This window comes from Pholcus phalangioides, unplaced genomic scaffold (genome assembly GCF_987345545.1).
Source record: "Pholcus phalangioides strain wild (caught in Gottingen) unplaced genomic scaffold, Ppha-v1.0 ptg000039l_1, whole genome shotgun sequence".
In the NCBI taxonomy this organism is placed as follows: Eukaryota; Metazoa; Arthropoda; class Arachnida; order Araneae; family Pholcidae; genus Pholcus; species Pholcus phalangioides.
Window position 1 is genome coordinate 7,406,161 of NW_028301625.1, and position 14,307 is coordinate 7,420,467.

At 36.3% G+C, this 14,307-nt stretch overlaps 1 protein-coding gene across 2 annotated transcripts in view; it reads left to right on the plus strand.

The window, feature by feature from the left end:
- Nucleotides 1-14,307, plus strand: part of LOC149065524 (serine/threonine-protein kinase PLK2-like) — a 127,799-nt gene that overhangs the window by 9,027 nt on the left and 104,465 nt on the right. The window lies entirely within an intron of this gene.

Genomic DNA, 14,307 nt, shown 5'->3' on the forward strand with positions numbered 1-14,307 from the left:
ACTGGATGGCAAAAGCATCGGACAGAGTAAATGGAAAAAAATTGGAGGAAACCTTCATCCATCAGTGGATTGAAATGGTTCATGGTGATGAATCAGGTAAGAACACCACATGTAGCCAAGCTGAGCATATTTTCAAGATGCTAAAAGTAGAAACAGGGAAAGAGCAGCTGAAGATCTAAAACTTCCCATAGATTTTGGAAATCAATTTGGGCATCAAAAACCATTAGGAAACTTACTTATCATTTCTTAATAACGGTTTGCCACCATTCAATTCGTTGAATTCAAAATTACGCTATTTATTATTTACTGACCCGGTCACTCACCTGCCACTCTAATTATAATTTCGACACTCTCACAAATTTGGTCATTTGACTTTATGCAAAGAAACAAATACTTATAACAAAGTTACCCTGCTTTAACACAAGCAGCTCATTTCTTTGAATGGACCAAAGGTTATCAAATATTGTATTACACATGATGTTCCTTTGTACATATTTTAGGGTAATTTGAAAAAAAAAATTGATAATTTTGTAATATTATACAGTAGCGCTCAAAAGTCTTTTGACAACCATAAATGTGTCAGCAAAATTTATATCTGAATTTTTTAATGAAATCCATCCTACGAAACAAACACCGAGTCTCATTAAAAACTATTATGAACAAAAAATCACGTATCTAAAAACATTTAAATTCAGAAGAAAAAAATTAATTTACTTTTATGTTGGATCAAAAGTCTTTTGACAAAAACAAACAAAAAAAGAAAACACCTAATAAATAATCAAATCAGTCATGCATTGGGCACTATAACAAAGTACTAAAATACGTCAACACAGTTTGTTGGAAGCAGTTTAGATTGTAAAACTACTAGCCATGTTTTTTTTGGTATGGACTCAATGAGTTTGTTCCATGGTCGGTGAATGCTTTTCTCCATTATTTTTTCGTACAATTGAAGTAATGAATAATTTCTTTCTCCGACTCGTCTATCAAACTCAGTCTATAAATGCTTGATGCTTTAAATTCGAGTTATGGCTCTGATTTTACCATCAATAAAACTCTCTTTTGTTGCCTTTCATGCAATTTCTGACAAATTTTGAATTATATTTACGGTCATTTTGCTGTAATATCGGTAAGAGGGGCAAGTGTCACGTCGTGAAGGACGACATTGTGGTTATGAAATACATTTTTGTAACGAAACCTGTCCCTCGTGGTTTTTTCAAACGGTAAAGAGTACCAACGTCATCTGCGGAGAAGCATCTCCATTTTCGCCTTCGTGTTTAACAGTAAGAAAACCTACAATACCTTAATAATTACCTTATAACTACCCGTAGAGCCTGTAATACCTCATATATGGTGTATTATACATATATTATCTATTTATATCCCTTGGATTGTTTCTCTTGTCAAAAGGAAGATTGGCATAATTCTCCCTTTCTCTTCTGTGATTAAGTTATAACGATTTTTTTCCACTCGGAAGACAACCAAACAAACCCATAATGTTCAGCCAACGTTTTACAAGTGGTACGCTCACATTAAGATCATGTTTCGAATTAAATTCATCAGATTTTTTTGCCTAGTTTTAACTCTTTGCTTGCATTTTGATTGTTCTACCTATCCTATCTATTGTCTTCTTCGGCCGTTTTGAAAGAAAGTTACTTTTTACAGGTTCCCGAGATTATTATGAACATGTTTCTAAAAATTATGAACTGTCTCTCATGAAATACCAAAATTACCTGCCACTTGAACTTGCCTCTTCAACCCTTATTTAAATGCTTAATTAAGCTTTCCCGAAAAGAATCCACCGAATATTTCTTATGTTTCAGAGTTCCCATTATGTGTTCTGCATAATTCTACTATAAATTCATATTAAATAAGAATTAATTAGTTCCGTCTTTGATTAAACTATATTTGTCAAAACATCGATACACCCAAAAACAAAAATTAGGCGATAAAAGCTTACTAATCCCAAACAAGCAAATTTCAGTTGCGAGTGTCGATAAACATTTTTCCTCTGCTTTACATAAGTCGAGGGCAGAGGGCAGTGCATGAAAATGAGTTGGCGCTACAAATATTATTGCATTCGTCAAAACACTTTCGAGCGCTACTGTTTGTGAGAAAACCCGCATTTTTGATTAACATATTCGAAAAGACTGATGTTTTTCGGAAGTATTGGTTCCAATCAACCAATATTTAATGTATTTTGTTCGCAAAATTTCACCCCCGACTCACGCGTTTATTATCGGTCCCATCTATCACGTTACTTCGAGGTATTACTGTATATTATGCGAATTTGAAGTACTCATAGTACGGAGGCCCTGGGAAATTACTCTTGTTCAACATGATGCATAAATCAGGCACAGCTTATGCTTTATCACGATAACACGTAATTGCAGTCAGTGTAAACAGCGAAATCCCTCTTCGTGGCTGATCGGAAATTGCAAGGAAAATAAATTTCTTTCATTTTGAAATAATAAAAATAGGAGAAGTTCATCTCAATCCTCCACTTCTGGAAATGGCCATTAGTCATATGAAGGCCTCCTCCTATATCTCTGGGGGGGGGGGGCGGAAAACCTTCAGTCCATGCTAAGCTCCAAGCGTAGGAAAAAGACGCATCTTTTGCACTGATTGCATAAACAAATACATTCAAATTCGGTTTTAACGACATCGAATATTCCTTGAAATGTTGCCGTTATAAGCGATATTGAAAGTTGACGTTTTCAACAAATTTTTGATGAAAAATTTCTACCAGATGCAATAAAATACTGCGTATGAAGTTGTTTATTTCATTATGATCAAGGTGACCATATCTGATCGAGAGAAATACTATAAATTATGACTTATACTGTATGAATTATAGATTTAGAAATATATGGCATCCATATTTGTGTGCTATATGGGCATCTTTATTTACCCGCCTCGTTGGGCATTTTGCCTGCTGTGGCCTTGTATTTGTATTTATATTTGTATAAATTGGGATCATAAACACGAGGCATCGAAATTTTTGCTAAGAAAGTTGCCAATTGTCACCGATATTATCAATTATTCCTTAAAAATAATTCCTGTCGAGAAATGTAGTGCTACAGCAAAACTGCATTGATTTAAATTATATTTCACGGAGAACAGAAATTGAAAAGAAAAAAAAAAACTTGACAAAAATATGAGATAATACATTTATAATAATATAATAATAATAATATTCGTATTTATAGTCATATTGATTATAAAATAACTCATACATAATGCAAATTATCTTCGTCAACGATTTTACTAAGGATTATGAATTAAAGTTGAAAAAGACGGGACATTTTTATAAAAAAAAAGTCGGAAAGAGCAAAATTACGGAATGTGTAACATATACATAAGTGTCATATTACTGTACATCACCCCTAAAGCCGGGTTTTCCTAGGAAAAGCTTTTGTACGGTGCGTGCAGCGTGAAATCGCTGATTGGTTGAAAACCTGAAATTCACGTTTTTTAACCAATCAGCGTTTTCACGCTGCAAACGGTGCAGGTAACCTGCTCCTAGGAAAACCCGGCTTAACTATGATAAACGCTAAAAAACCTGTCGTTAGGGGCCGTTCAAGTATTACGTCAGCAGACTTTTTTTTTAGTTCCTTTCCCCCCCCCCCCCGTCACTTTGTCAGCAAAACTTTAATTCCCCCCTTGTCAGCAAAATTTCATCAGCTCTGCCCCCTACCATCTATCGCATATTGAGATCACAGACGTACGCGGGGGGGCACGAACCCCCCTATACCCCCGGATAATGAAAACTTTATTTTTTTGATGCAAAAAATATTTTTTTAATTAAAATTTCGGGAGAAAATACCTCGATATGGTTTGTTATTATAATAAATTTCTGTTAATATTTCAATGCTATTTGTGCTATTGGAAGGCTAAAAACTCAAAATTTCTCTCTAAGAAATTCATTGCGACCCACCCTGTAACCCATATATGCTAATACCCATGGCCCGTGCACCATATGTGGCCCTCGGAGTTAACTGATGCGGCCCGCCACCTCAAACCTAATTTTGTAAAGATGAACTAAGCGGCATATTTACAGATCACTTAAGTGACCCGTGGCACATTTTCAGGTCACTCAAGTAGGCCCGAGACACATTCACAGATCACTTGAGTGGCCCGCGGCACAGTTCCAGAACACTTAAGCGGTCCGTGGCACATTTAGAGATCTCTTAAGTGACATGTGGCACATTTAGAGATCTCTTAAGTGACATGTGGCACATTTAGAGATCTCTTAAGTGACGTGTGGCACATTTAGAGATCTCTTGAGTGACATGTGGCACATTTTTAGAGCACCTAAGTGACCCGCAATACAGTTCTAGAACACTTGAGCGGCCCGGACACATTTCCAGATCACTTGAAGAATCATTTGATCACTTTTGGTCACCACGGTCATTTTCTGCACACGAGGGCTAATTAGACCGGGACCTACAATATACTGCCGATTCCGAACGGCAGATTTGTTTTGTATACTCATCGAGGTGTTGGTGCGTTAACCCCTCGATGGGGGAACTCCTTGCAGTAGCAATTTTTTCCTGCGGTCTACTTGAAGAATCCGCGGAACATTTAGAGATCACTATAGAGGACTTATCAATAGGGAGCATGTTAGTTCAGGTGCCCACAAACTAGCGAAAGGTTTTTCTCGTTTTCGGCACACCGAGTAAGATGCCACTAAGAATATTTCATATTTTTATAATGGGTGGTTGATGACGTAAGCATTATCCAAACCCCCCTCTCCCTTGTCATCAAAAGTCAACAAACCCGAAACCCCGTCCCCCCCCCAGCGATGCTGACGTAATACTTGAATGACCCCCTTACAGTCAAAGTCGTCGTATTTTCACACATTGACGTTATAAGCAAAGGTAATTAATATTTTCTTTATGGGAATCAGCCGGGACTACCAATTATTAACGTTATAACCGAGGTGTTTGTTACGACCGAATTGAAATGTAAATATTTTCGGCTCCTAGATGGTCAACATCGTTTGAAATCTGTCCATACCTCATTCCATCTGAAATGTGAAAAATTATTGGTTATTCCAATTCTTACATGTGAACCGTTCTCTCAAGAAGACTGTGGTGCCATCCATTGATGAGTATTGACGAGTCCGGTCACGTACGTAAGCGTCAAGTCACGTCTGATGTTATTAGGGGGGTGGGGCGGCTTCATCGTCTTCGATAACAAACATTTCTGATCAGCCATTCTATTTTCTTTCTCTTGCTGAGATAAATCGCATTATCCGGACAAATGATATTACACTATACGGTGCACGAATCTACAGGGTTCAAACTAAAGTTCTTATACGCAGAGTAACCATATGACCCATATATTACGGGACATTCCCGTATTTTTCCCCTTATTTTTAACCATCTTAACTTTTTTTTCTAGCAGTGTCCCGTTTTTTTCAATTGATCAATGGAGCTATTTGAATTATTTTTTATTCTTCACTGAAATCAAACCAATGATATGAACCACCAAAAATATGCTATAGGAATACGTGAGATACGGGACAACATAAAAAAAAAGTGGTCAAACGTGGGAAAATTTGCTAGTTATGGCTGAAATTGCTAAAAAATTGCCGATGGGCAGGAAATTAAGAGTTATTGCAAACCGCTGATGAAAGGCTAAGCATGAGAGAATGCGGCACATCGCCGATTCTCTCACTAAAAAGTTGCCAAATATGTGATGTAAAAATTTCCACACGTTATTCAGAAAAGAAATGAATATGAGATATTACAAAATAGTTGTCAAACGTAGAAAAAATTGCCAACGGCCGGGGAATTAAAGGCTACTGCGAACGCTGATGGGATGCTGAATATGAGAGAATGCGAGACATGGCAAATTTTTTGGCAAAAGAAAGTTGCCAAACGTAATGTAAAAAATATGAACATGTTGTTCAGAAAAGATATGAATACGAAAAAATACGGGATATTGACCAAAAAAGTTGCCAGAGTGGAAAAACATAGCTAATTTGGGTTAAAACGGCCTAAAAATATTGCCAATGTGCCAGAGAAATCGAGGGCTACTGCACTCCCTTAATATGATGCTTAATATGGGAGAATGCAGGACATCAACAATTCTCACCAAAAAAAGTTTCTAAGACTAGAAAAAGTTGCTAATTACGGAAAATTCGCTAAAAAATTTCCAATGGGTAGGTAATTAAGGGCTTCTGAAAACTGCTAATAAGATGATAAATAGGCGAATACGTGACATCCTAATTCTCGCCATAAAAAAAGTTTCCACACGAATGTAAAAAATAGTCACGTTGTTCAGAAAAGACATGAATACGGGAAAGCACGGAACATCACCTGAAAATGTTGCCAAACGTTGCAGAAATTGCAGAGATTTTTCAATGAACATCAAATTTAGAGCCACTAAAAACAACTAATGAGTAGTGAGATGATAAATATAGGAAAAATACATAGTCAATTCTCACTATAAATAGTTGCGAAACACAATGTAAAAAATATCTACACATTCTCTTTAGAAAAGACACGAATACGGGAAAATACGGGATGTCACTAAAAAAGTTGCAGAAATTATAAAAAATTGTTTATTACGGCTAAAATTGCTAAAAAATTGTCAATGTACGGGAAATTGAAGGCTACTGCAATCTGTTAATGAGACGCGTGAACACGGTAAAACACGGAACACCGCCAATTATCAGGAAAAAAAATTGCCAAACGTAGAAAACATCGGTAATTAGGGCTAAAATTTCTGAGAAACTGTCAATGGGCAGGAAATTAAGGACTACTGCAAACCGCAGTGAATGAAATTGTATTTCACGGAAAAGCAACTGGGGGGGGGGGGGGGAGCAAGCGAGTCTGGTACCCCGGGCCAGACGAGGCGCAAATTTCACCCATTAACCTCTCTTTCAACATTACGCGGGGAGGCAAAATGCGTGCTTTCCCCTTCTGACCAAGCATCTAGTTGCAGCCCTGAAAACATGACCAAAACGTGAAAACGTGAGATGAATATTCATATTTATAGTGATGATTATCGTAATGTAATTAATAAGTAATAAAAATCATTTTCATCCACAATTTCAGTAAAGATTAAAAATTCAAGTAGAAATGTTGAAAAAAACGGGATGGCTAAAATCACGTAAAAACACGTGTTATAGCAGCCCCATATTTAAGGATTTTAATTTGCTCCCTGTATATATATAGGCCGTACACTGTATACTGTATGCATACTCCCTGTATAAATACAGCATACAGGGTGCATGTAATATATGCATATGTCACGTGAGAGCTGTCGTGAGAATGTTGTAGAGGTATGATTCCAATTTAAAAAATACTCAAAAGGCGTTCAAAAATTACCCTGTACCAGTTTTGAGAGTGAGAATACAGTATGTCACAAAATATAAAAATATAAATTTTTATACTGCCGCCTTGTCCTCTAACTTCCAATAAAAAGTTGTTGCCCTGTCTTTTCTGAGCCAACCAAAAAAAAAAAAAAACCCCATGTTTTTAATTGTAATATTCACTGAGATATTTTGATTTTGAAAAAATCAGAGAATAATTGGGAAATAATAGCAAAAACTAACGGACAACGCGCTTCTTTCCCTCATTTATGCTGTCCTTTCCCAACTTTTCTCCGATATTTTTGAATTCAAATGCCTCAGCGAATATTGCACTTGGAAACGTGCAATTTTTTTTGTTGTCCTCCGAAGAAACAGAGCAACAACTTTTTAATTGGGTTTAATTGGGTCCAGGGCGTCCATATTAAGAAATGATTTTTTATTTTGTAACATACTTTCTTCCTTTCAAACAGAGCACAACTCAGGTCTATCACCATCTATGGGCAATTTACTACTTAGCGAGTAGTTGCCGGAAATGTAACTGTGTGTGTACCTAACAGTCTGAGTGCGTATGTAGTGTTGTGTTTGATTTTTCAGTGCCGCCATCTATATTTCAGAAGTGAAGTGAGTGATGTGTTATGATTGAATTACATTTGTGGTGTTTGTAGGTCTGTTGCTCTCTGTGGGGAGACCGGCTCGCATTCACGCCTTGAAGTTGGGAACCACAGAAAACCAACTTCAGCCACCACTGTGGCGACGCCAGTCCGTGACTATGACCACTCGACCACCACAGCGGCTTTTTTTAACATACTGCATTTTCACTCTCAAAACTGGTACAGAGTAATTTGTGAACATATTTTGAGCATTTTTTAAACTGAAACCACACCTCCACGACAAACGGTTGATGAGACAAAGGCCGCATTAGCACTTACTGTACACGGCACCCTGTATATAATATAAGCAATAACAATATAAGTATCATGACCCCCCGTATTTAAATTCATAAAATAAAATTTGTTTAATTAAAGGGAAAACAAAAAAATATATATATTTCTGGTATAGTTTGCATTCAAAATTGAGGAAATATTTTTGCGCTGAGAAATAGAGGGTTTGTATTATTTATTGTTTTCGGTAGTGTTTTGGGAAAAATTCCGTTTGTATGTATATATATATGCATACCGTAATACTTATTCATGAGAAGCCCAAGTTATTCAAATCCCAGCGCAACACAGCTCGAGAACTCGTGCTTAAATCTGATCCGCCCCGTTTTATTGTTTATTCCGATCCGGCTCGAAATTCTAGCTCTAGCCAACAACTCGAGGGCATACATATTGAACAACATTCGGGTGTTATTGTGGGTGAGTTTAAGCATTGTATTTGCTTATATATATTTTTTTTTGGGGGTCTTACGACAAACTAATCACATAAAAGGAATTAATTACATAAACATTGATCCTTGATTCTTAGTTTTTCATGAAAATTTCTTTTATTTTGGGTTGTTGAGTCTTTAGTGTACGGCAGGAATCTTCAACCTGTTTCTCGCGAGCACTGTGGTGCTCCCTGAAGCATCCAGAGTGCTCGATGCTCGTATCCGATTTGGTGCTCGCGAGCACTTCATCAACTTTCCAACTAAACACCGTGAAAAAAGCGCATTCAAGGATTGAAATCGTCCTGATTCCATGCATTCGTATGTAAAACTTGTCGTAAAGGTGCTCTTTTGGTGATGGGGTAAAGACAGTGCTCGCGACTAGATAAAGGTTGAAGACATCTGCTTTGGGGGTGTAAGCGGCTTTGCCCTGCACTTAGTGGATGCCCCATTCTTGAATTAATAGAAATGAAAAAAAAAACAGAACGTAAATATTTTGATTAAGATGGAATTTTTATCATGAAAATCTAAATAATATAAAAGATTAATAATATAGTTTATGATTTTATGAGGATATTTTGATAAATATATTAAGTCATTGAATACGCATTTATAGTAACTCCCATGCGAAAACTACAGCGCTGCGTGTAGTGTTGCGATTCACGGTTTCTATAGTTATCCCTCGTGCTTTGACGTCAAATGGATGCTATAATAGAATTTGGTCGAAAAGCCAGCCATTAGTAGGTGGAGAAATGGTCATTATTGCATAAGTAATGAGAGAGTGGCAGCAATTATTGCAGAGAAATGCTCATTTTCGTAGAACGCGAATGAGATTTTGGCATTATCAATATTTTGTTCGTTATAATCGGAATGAATAATTTAAAAAGGGCTCAAATATAACGTCAACAATTGGTGGTTTCCATTGAGAATATGTTTTATGAAGTTCTAACGTGAATGGAATGCGATAAACTCGAATATAACGGCATATTTATTTTTTCGACAATTTCGATATCATTGTGTTTTTCCGAGAAATTCTTAGAATTCGAGTTCAACGTAGCGTATCCCTTAGAGCAGATATCTTCAACCCGTTACTCGCGAGCACCATGGTGCTCCTGCATCCAGAGTGCTCGATGCGCGTATTCGATTTGGTGCTCGCGAGCACTTGATCAACTTTCCAACTAAACCACCTTGTACAAATTGTATTCAAGGATTGAAATCATCCTGATTCCATGCATTCGTATGTCAAACTTGTCGTAAAGGTGCTCTTCTTTTGGTGATCGGTAACGACAGCGCTCGCAACTAGATAAAAGTTGAAGACTTCTGGTATACAATTATACAATTTTTCGGCTAACAAAGAGTTTTTTTAGTGATTTTTCTGGATTCGGCTAACGAACACTTTCGTTGATATGGATGTTCGCGCTGACATAAAACAGCCGCGTCGTCAGCTGAATTTTACCGCCAATCATCATCAGATTACTGTCACTCGAGCCGAATTAACTCATGTCCGCCTCGGAATCTTTTTCTAGATGTACTTCCACTTCTTTCTGAAAGTTTTTGCACAATTTCACGTAAACTGCAAGATAGCAAACTATGTGGGTGAGTCAGCTAATAGAAAATGAATTGAAAAACAGAAAACAAGTTATGTTTTCAGAGCACGTGTTCTTTCAGCGAAAAACTCCTCGCATCAAACTGAACAGTCTGCATATTTTAGGTGAGAGGTCTTAGGTGAGGCTCTCAATAGACTCGAGCACTGCCTGTACTCATCATCAAAAGAAGAGCACCCTTACAGCAAGTTTGACATACGAAGGTGCATGAAATCAGGATGATTTCAATCCTTGAATGTAATGTGTGCAAGGCGTTTAATTTGAATTGTTGATTAAGTGCTCGTGAGCACAAAATTGGACAAAAGCGTGGGACACTCTGGGGGAGAGGGGGGGGGGGGTTCAGGGAGCACTATGGTGCTCGCGAGTAACGGGTTGAAGATGACTGTTCTAGGAGCTTATCTTTTTCCATCTGCACAAGAAAACCTGTCTAGGGCCGGGATTACACTATAAAAGTTTTCTAAAAGTTCTTTATAAAATTTCAAGAAAAATTCAACGAATAAGCTTATCGATTTCATTTGCTCGACCTACGAGCTTTATTGTGGTTGAATTTTACAAGTTTCATGAACGATCTTTTACAAGACTTGTAAAAATCAACCAATAAGCGTATCGGTTACATTCGAGCGAATGTAACAGATGCGCTTATTGGTTGCATTTTTCGCGTTTTAAAGAAGAACTTTTATCAAACTTTTATAGTGTAATATTTTTATAGTGTTAATGGTGCCAGGATTACGCTATAAAAGTTTGGTTATAAAACTTGAAAAATGCAGTCAATAAGGTCACCGGTTGCATTTTCTAGAATGTAACCAATAACTTTATTGGTTGGATTTTTCAAGTTTTATAAAATGACTTTTATCAAACTTTTATAGTGTAATCTTGGCCTAAGGGTGGGATTACACTGTAAAAGTGCTTTTATAAAACTTCAAAAATACAACCTAGTAAGCTGATCGATTACATTCGAGCAAATGCAACCGATCTGTTTATTGGTTGTATTTTTCAAGTTTTATAAAAGCACGTTTACAAAACTTTTACAGTGTAATCTCAGCCTAAGTACTTTTATAATGTAAAACTTTTAGAGTGTAAGTTCAACATCTATTCCATTAAAATCTGTCCAAGTTAGAGATGTGTTCACGATATTGAGCTAGACACACTGTGTTATAGGATTTAATGGTTAATTAATTAACCGACTATAGTCGGTTCCATTTAAAACCGTCCAATGTAGGAAGGTCTCCAGGATACAGAGGTGTCTAAACTGACAGGTTTCTGTATCAAATACAACGGTGAACTGATCAAATCACAAATGGATGAGGACACCTGTGAACCTAGAGCTGGTGCCGTGTAGATAGTGTGAGATAAATGTGTGTGTGTGCGATTTTCAGTATCGCATCTTCCTATATATTCTCATTTATCCAATTTCGAAGCTGTTCATTTCTGACTTCGGTCCATTTTAGTCTTTTTTTATAGCGCTCCTGGGTGTCTTAAAAAACTTATCTTAAAATTTTGAACATTACCTGACATTAATAAACGGATAACAAGACAAAAAATATGGGAAAGCAAGTTTCGGCTTACGAACTCGATTCCGGGACGAATCATATTCGATAGCGATAAAAATATATATGAATATATTAGTGAATTGGGAGCAAATTTTTTGTTGAATACATGTATTATTCTTCCTTAGGTCGGGATTACACTGTAAAAAAATGGATTTTACATTTAAAGTTTATAACTAAATTATTGAAAAAATTTAAATATAATCTGAGTAATGTTTATTCATTTTTATTTTTATTTTTGAAAATGTATTTCGCAATACATCAAGGAGGATCTTACAATGGATATATTGGCATCACGTTTGAGGAGATCGATATACAAGTTCGATTCAGATTGTTGTCCGTAGGACCAGGGCCATAACTAGGGGGGGGGGGCAACATTTCCGGGAGGCAAAATTTAGGGGGCGGCAGTTTTAGGTAGGAACAAAGAATATCTTTTTACAAAATTATTGAATTTTGAAGTTGTGGGGAGGGGGGGGGGCGAAAAATAATGTTTGCCCCGGGCCGCAAAAATCCTAGTTACGGCCCTGCGTAGGACCAACTTTGTAACCCTTGACTTTAGAAGTGTACTTTCAATTACAAAGTTTTCAAATGACATGCGATTTCTTTGAATGACGTAATGTTTTCGAGGGATAATACACATAAAAAAATGTGAAAACATTGACTGTTTATAGTTCCCATATGCCCGAAAATCAAATTAGAAATTACACTTAGCCTTATCTCTTCTGAGGGGGGGAAAAAAATCAAAGTTTCTAAGTGAAATATTGGCTGAGATATTTGGATTCAAAAATTGCAGAAAAATTGGGAAAGAAAACAGCATAAACTAACGGAAAACGCTCTTTTCCCTTATTTATGCTGTTTTTCCCCAACTTTTCTCCGACATTTCAATCAATTTTTATATCTCAGTGAATATTGCACTTAAAAACGTGGAATTTTTTCTTTGACCGCAGGATAGATAGGGCAACAACTTTCTAACTGGGTTTTTTTAGCACACGGGGACTGTATAAAAAGTTAACGCTTTATTTTTTTATGTGTGCGATCCCTCAAAAAAAAACAAAAAAAACACGTCATTTAAAGAAATCGTATGCCATTTGAAAACTTTTTGTAATTGGAAGTATACTGCTAAAGTCAGCAATAACAAAGTTGGTCCTACGAACAAACAATTAAATTACCCTTTATTTCATTTTAATTAAAAGTCTAAACCTTTTTACTTATCGCATAAAAACTGTATTCAGATTAATTGCATAAATACAGGGTGTTTCAAAAAGAATCATCCGATTTAAAAAAATCATAACTATTCAGCTTTCAATCCGTTTTGATCGAGTAATGTATAGGTAGAAAGAGGGAGATCTCGAATTTCACGCTGTTGCCGACAGGTAGCGCTAACGCTCTTCCTTTGGCCGCACTTTATTGCTTGTTAAGATGGCGGCTGCACAACAGAAATCATTTTGTGTTCTAAGCTTCGCGAAATGTGAGTCCGTAACAACTGTTCATCGTGCTTTTCGTCGACAAAACCCTGGTGTTGAACTTCCTACCGCTCAGAGCATTAGGCGATGGTGTAAACAGTTCCGAGACACGGGCTGTCTGTGTAAAGGGAAATCCCCTGGCCATCCCTGCATGTCAGACGAAAATGTGGAGTGTATCCGACAGAGTTTCGCACGTAATCCACAGAAATCCACTCGCATCGGATGCAAACATGCTCGCAAAAGTTTGGGACGAATTTGACTACCGTATAGACATATGTCGTGCATCCTAAGGTGGACATATTGAGCACCTTTAATTTGGTTTATAAAAACTTTATAATTAGCCATGTAATATAAAATTAATCTTAAGTGTCTATGTTCAATATTTTTCGTAATATACGCATTTCAAATCGGGTGATTCTTTTTGAAACACCCTCTATTATTCCTTAACCAATATTTGTGCTCGATTCTCAAAAAATTATAAACATAAAATTTTATATTATCAGTATAGATAATTTCTTCAATCAAATATGATATCATGTTCATCATAAATTTATACGAATTTTAATGATTTCAAAATATGTCATTTCCCCCGATATTTCTGGAATTTCTCTCTTCGTTTTAAACTGAATTCTCATAATAAGCTCCACATCTTTTTCTAGAAACTAATTAGTTTTCCGTAATGAAGTTAAATCTATAAGAAAACAACAGATTATAGCTTGAAAGTATCAAACTATTGGACTGATGTAGGACAAAAGCTAAGATTTTATGTTTGAAAATTTTAAATAAATTATTTAAAAAATTGAAATAATCTGGGTAATATATTTTTTTTTTGTTATTTTATTTCCGAGTATATGTTTCGCAATATCATGCTGGAAGAAGATTGTTACAATGGAAATTTCACGCTATTCCTGGCGTCCCGTTTAAAACAGATCAATCTATTTTCTTATAATTAAAAGTCTCAAACTTTTTTACTAAGCACGTAAAACCTGAATTCTGATCTTATTAGTTA